A 6,661-nucleotide genomic window follows, 5' to 3' on the forward strand; every position below is an offset into this window, starting at 1 on the left:
TCAAACTTCCCAGTCAGCTCAGTGTAAACAGAATCAATCTTTCCATTGAAGTCTACTGTTAACTTCTGCTGACCTTGAAGAATCTGTTCAACCATTGATTCCATCTTGCTCTCTGAATTGGATGGAGGGAGGGGTTGGTAAGAAGAAGATCCATAGTTCCTTGTGAAGTTGTTGCTTGGATTTCCTGTGAAGGAATTCTTCTGACCAAATCTATGATTTTGATACCCAGCTCCATACACATAGTTGACATCTTCTGTCATCTCTGGCTTTGGCTCAAAAGTCTCAACATCTTCAGCAAAATGGACAGACTTCTTTCCCACAAGAAGATTATGCACTGTATCCAACTTAGCATTCACTGCAGCAAACTGATTTGAACCATTGCCCTCATGTGCTCTTTTCCGCTCTAAGTCTGCATTCTTGGTACTGTTGCTGGATGCTAGCCTTTCTATCAACTTCTCAGCGTCATCTGGGTACCTTGTCTTGAAGTTCCCATCACTAGCAGCATCCAAAGCCATCTGATACCTCCAGTCAATCCCGCTAAAGAAGATACTGATCAATTGCACCTCTGAAAACCCATGATGTGGACAGTCCCTCTGGTATGCTTTGAATCTTACCCAAGCAGCTTTGTAAGATTCAGTTGGTCCTTGTCTAAAGGTGGAGAGCTTGATCCTCAGCTCATCAGACATGGCATCATCATAGAAGTAGTTCAAGAATGCCACCTTGATGTCATGCCAGGTTGTCAGAGATCCTGGTTTGAGCTGCCTTAGCCAATGAGAAGCTTCCCCAGCAAGAGAGTAGGGGAAAAGCTTGCAGTAGAGGTAGTCTTCAGTGACTCCATTAGCCTTGATGCTTGTAACAATGTCCTCAAAGTGTTCAATGTGATCTAGAGGCTTCTCATTTGGCAGGTTCTGGAATGGCCTTTGTCCAACAAGAGCGAAGTAGGCAGGCTTCAGCTCAAAGTCATTCCTTGGGAATGGAGGAGGGACAATTGCAGAACGGTTCTCATAGAATAAGTCTGGTCTGTTGAAGTCCGCAAGAGTCTTGACAAGCTCTCCATTGTTGTCCCGTCTAGGCTGAACAATCTGCTGGTCATTGCCACCCAAATCTGCACCATTCGCACCGGCTCCGGCATTGCGTCGACCGATGCCAGCATTGCATCGATCGATGCCGTCCTGGTTGCGTCGATCGATGCCGACGTTGCGTCGATCGACGCCATCTGCATTCTCATCGGCCACGACGAGTTCTTCCTGAATAACCTGTCCTTCAGCATCAAGTTTCTAGCCTTGCTCGTTGTACACATTACCCTCTTGATCCTTCAAAACCCCAGCCTCATCAGGTCTCAATATGATTATATTGGCCATCTTCGCTGATTTGGCTGCTTTTGTGTTTTCACGCTCTAGTTGTCCTAACTCTTGGTTTGTAAGCTTAATAACTGGACCAGTAGGATTTTTCCTGGTGCTAGGCTTAGGCATGAACCTGAAACACACAAGAGAAAAGAAACAAAAGCGTGTGAGTAAAACAGAAAAAGAAAAATTTAGACAAAATCAAAGATTTTAATCTAATGGTGAATCAAAAGAGTCCCCGGCAACGGCGCCAAAATTTGATATGCTCAAATTTAACCCTGAGCTACTCTCTCAAATTAAGAGATCAATTGTAGTACTTAGGGATCGAATCCACAAGAACTCTAGATTCACACAATAGACTTATTACTCTTTTAATTATGCTAAATCAAAATATTAAATTTAAATAGCAATGCAAAAACAGAAAATAAAGGAGTTGTAAATCAATAGGAATAAACGCTAGGCTTAGGGAAATTCTCAGGAAATCATGGAAAATCAGATCAATTAATTAAATAAGCAGGATTCAACAATTAAGCACCGTTCTTGAACTCTAAACACAATTATAAAATAAATCAGTTCTCACTGCAAATATTATCTAAATTTAAAACCAGAAAATCCAAATCTCTTTGCAAAATTCTAGGTAATAAATCAGCTTTAAAAACAAGTTTAGATTGTTCACAAAATTATTAAATCAAATCTCTTTGCAAGAAATAATTTTGCTCACCAAAGGTTTTATCAGGAAAATCAATTATATTCTCATATCAATTAATAATCCTAAGATCTAAATCCAGATGACTAATCAAAGATCTAGCATTGAGAACAACCTATGATGAAGAACAAGAAAGATAATGAATCCTAAATAATAACAGATCTAATAATCCATGAAATCCCTAATGAGAAACCCTAAACCTAACAAGCAGATCTACTCAGACATAATCAATGAAACACAAAACATCTTCTGAATAAATTGCATTAAGAGATTAAAGGAAGAAATAAAGGAGTTTTGAATCTTCTCTGAAGGAGTCTTGATTCTTCTCTCCAAAAACTCTCTAAAAATCTCTCAGGGTTTTGCTCTCAAAAGTTGCAGGGAAAAATAAAGCTTAGGTCTAAACAATGACCTAAAAATCCTATTTATATTTCTAAAACACGGCCAGGGACTAATGATGCAAATATGGAAAACTTTAGGGCAGCTTTGTAAATCTTCAAAACTTGTGAGGAAAACTTCCGATTTTGACTTTGGCTGTGCATCGACCGATGCTATCAGTGTGTCGATCGATGCACTCTCTAGATTTCGTCTCCCAGCTTCGTAGCTCAGCCTCAATGCTTGATTAAGCTCCAAATCTTCATATTTAGCTCCATTAAGCTCCCATCCATGTTAAATCCTATAAAGACTCAAAAAACTCTAAAAATACCAAAAAGACTCTATAATTAAGACTTATATCATGGCTAAAAACACCTAAAAACTATGATATATCAATATGAAAGTGGTTATTTCAACTAGTGCATTTACTATTTTTCTAATTAAGTTTGAAAATATATTATTTTCCAACTTATCTCTTGATTTAATTATGATTATATAAAAAAAATAAAATTATTTTGCAATAGATAGGAAGGAGACCGACACTTTCCTAGTTTTTGGTATCTGAAATAAAATTAGAAACATGTTAATTTCTAGTTTTAAAATTAGAGGTTGTAACTTTTTCCGGGAAGTTAAAATCTTAAAATTTTAAGGTTTTAAAAGCATTTAAAAGTCATAAAAGTATTTTATTTTTCAATCAAGCTTTCTTTCCTTTTTTAGTGTTTTAAAATTTCCACAACCACTTTTATTTTTTTCTTCTTTAAATTTCTTTCTTTTATTTTAGCCTAAAACTTTGTAAAACCAATAAATTTTTAAAAAAGAAAAATTTATTCCTCATCATAGTTAAAATTTCTTTTTTAATTTACATATATGTTTTGCGCAAATTTTTTTTCATAGATTAATAATTAACATTTTTTTCTTTTTTTTTTTGCCATCCACTTTTCTTCACAAATATATTATTTTCGTCATCATCAGTATATTTTTTTACAATTTTGTTATTATTAAAATTTTTTGTTTTGTCACTATATTACATATGGATTAATATTTATCAAGATATATATTTATAAAATTATATATAATAATAAAAAATATCAGTCTCAGCTTTTAAAATTTTGTTTTTATGCCAATGTTAAATTACTCTCTCTCGCCAAAGGTGACGCAAACGACGAAACACGAAACAAAGAAACCGTCTCTTTTCATTGGCATATCCACCAAGAAACAAAGCCGACGTCGGCCGTACTCTTTTTTCCTCTGTTTATTTGTGGCTAGACTTTTATCTTTGAATAAAACAAGAGCAGATGATTACGAAGTTTCAATTTCATAGTCTCGCTCTTCTTCTCTCTCTCCGTGAGAGTTTTCTTCCGACCATAATCCGGCAAGGACGTAGGATTAATTGTGTTGGCTTCATTCCGATGGTGTTTTTTCCAATCGGCTTCCGTCGTTTCAGTTATGAAACGTTTCGATTCCTTCTCCAAAGTATTTGTGCATTAATCTTCTCCAAATTGAAGAAGGGCCTTCAATCACGGATCTGGGATCCAGGGAAGAGCGGTTTTAAGGAAAATCTGACTATAAGAGATCGATTATGGCGGAATTTTAGTAACTATGTTACCAATGGAGAAGACACCTTACTATGTATAATTGCCCTGGCCGTAATGTTATGGTGCCTTCACGGTTCTTATCTGAGATGGGACTACACAAGAGGCAAGCCAAATTTTCTGAAAAGTGATATATCATGGTTTTTAGGTGTTTTTAGGCATGATATAAGTTTTATCTATAGAGTCTTTTTAGTGTTTTTAGAGTCTTTTTGAGTCTTTATAGGATTTAGCATGGATGGAAGCATAATGAAGCTAAATAGGAGATTTGGAGCACATTCAAGCATTGAGGCTAAGCTGTGAAGTTGGGAGACAAGTTCAGAGACTTGCATCGGTCGATGCAAGTGATGGTGTCGATCCATGCATCATCCAGCTGAAGAATTGGAAGTTTTTCCACAAGTTTTGAAGATTTACAAAGCTGCCCTAAAGTTTTCCATATTTGCATCATTAGTCCATGGACGTGTTTAGGAATATAAATAGGATTTTTATGGTCATTGTTTAGACCTAAGCTTTATTTTTTCCCTGCAACTTTTGAGAGAAAAACCATGAGAGATTTTAGAGAGTTTTTGGAGAGAAGAATCAAGACTCATTCAGAGAAGATTCAGAACTCCATTACGTCTTCTTTAATCTCTTTCTTAATGCAATTTATTCAGAAGATGTTTTGTGTTTCATTGATTATGTCTGAGTAGATCTGCTTGTTAGGTTTAGGGTTTCTCATTAGGGATTTCATGGATTGTTAGATCTGTTAATTTAGGATTCATTATCTTTCTTGTTCTTCACCACCATTGGAGAGGATGCAAAGCAGTTGCGTTTTCTTGCGTTATCTAAACTTGATTTTTTTGCTGGTTTTTAACATGAATTTTGCAAAGAGATTTGGATTTTCTGGTTTTAAACTTAGATAATATTTGCAGTGAGAACTGATTTATTTTATAATTGTGTTTAGAGTTCAAGAACGGTGCTTAATTGTTGAATCCTGCTTGTTTAATTAATTGATCTGATTTTCCATGATTTCCTGAGAATTTCCCTAAGCCTAGCGTTTATTCCTATTGATTTACAACTCTTTTATTTTCTATTTTTGCATTGCTATTTAAATTACAATTTTGGTTTAGCATAATTAAAAGATTATTAAATCTATTGTGTGAATCTAGAGTTCTTGTGGACTCGATCCCTAAGTACTACAATTGATCTCTTAATTTGAGAGAGTCGCTCTAGGGTAAATTTGAGCATATCAAAAAGTACACCGATACGGACTAATTTGTATCGGATTGTCGGGATTTCAAAACTTTTCTCAGAAGCAACATGTTTTTTCTATGTGATGTGGAGTTTCCAACAAAGCATGCCAATACGGCATACATATCACATTCAAGTAAGATGGCTTAAGAAGAAGGAAAATATAATGTCTAGTAACATAATAGCGAGTAAGGCTTATCGGAAGAAAGCATTGTCAAATTCACTTCTTCATCATTGTTATCTTCAGTATATGGCATATATTTCTGCTTATGTAATAAATTGCTTTTTGAAGTTTTATATAATTAGCTATGTACTTGTTGTAATACCCACTTGATTAATAAAAGTTATTAGAAAGAAAAAAAAAATTAATAATCAGATTTTAATAGTTAAAATATTTACAACAAAGCTTCTACAGCCAAATTCTTTACATCCAAACTTTACAATCAAAACCTCTTCAAACACAAATAATAGTTGTCTTAATATCGTTTTGTCTCTTATAAATTAAATTAGAGGTTGTATGATTAACTCTTTCCCGAAGGGACACATGAACTCCTCCTAATATCGTTTTCTCAGTTGTCGTCTATCCCGAAGGGACACATGGACTCTTCCTAATATCATTTTCTCAGTTGTCGTCTATCCCAAAGGGACACATGGACTCTTCCTAATATCGTTTTCTCGGTTGTCGTCTTTCCCGGAGGGAGACATGGACTCCTCCTAATATCGTTTTCTCAGTTGTCGTCTATAAATTAATATTGTCGATCCCAAAGCTAAAAATAATACCCGTTTTATATAGTCGTTGGTAGAATTAAGTTAGCGGCACGACTCACGTTTTTTTTCCTATTTTGGACATAATAATACTAGTTAACAATGACTCTTTAATTATGTTTTCTTTGTGTACATAATTTAAACTAGAAAGTATACTCTCTGATAACCCACTCGAGAAGAGATGAAGGAAATGAAGCCATGTGCCGCTAACTCACCGCCGTTGACGCCGTTAGGGTTCTTGGAGAGAGCCGCCATCGTATACGGTGACTGTACCTCCATCGTTTACGGAAATAACACCGTTTACACGTGGCGGGAAACAAACATCCGTTGTCTCCGCGTCGCGTCCTCTCTGTCTTCACTTGGAATCGGAAAGTCCGACGTCGTCTCCGTCCTTTCTCCCAATACTCCGGCGATGTACGAGCTCCAGTTCGCTGTTCCCATGTCCGGCGCAATCCTCAACAACATCAACACACGCCTGGACGCACGCACCGTCTCTGTTCTTCTCACACACTCTGAATCTAAGCTTCTTTTCGTCGACGTCTTCTTCTGCAGTCTAGCCGTCGAGGCGATCGCGATGATGACGACTGATCCGCCCGTTCTCGTCTTCGTCGCAGATAAAGAAGAGGAAGGTGGAGGAGATGCTGACGTGGCTGATC

Source organism: Camelina sativa, chromosome 20, assembly GCF_000633955.1.
Source record: "Camelina sativa cultivar DH55 chromosome 20, Cs, whole genome shotgun sequence".
NCBI lineage: Eukaryota > Viridiplantae > Streptophyta > Magnoliopsida > Brassicales > Brassicaceae > Camelina > Camelina sativa.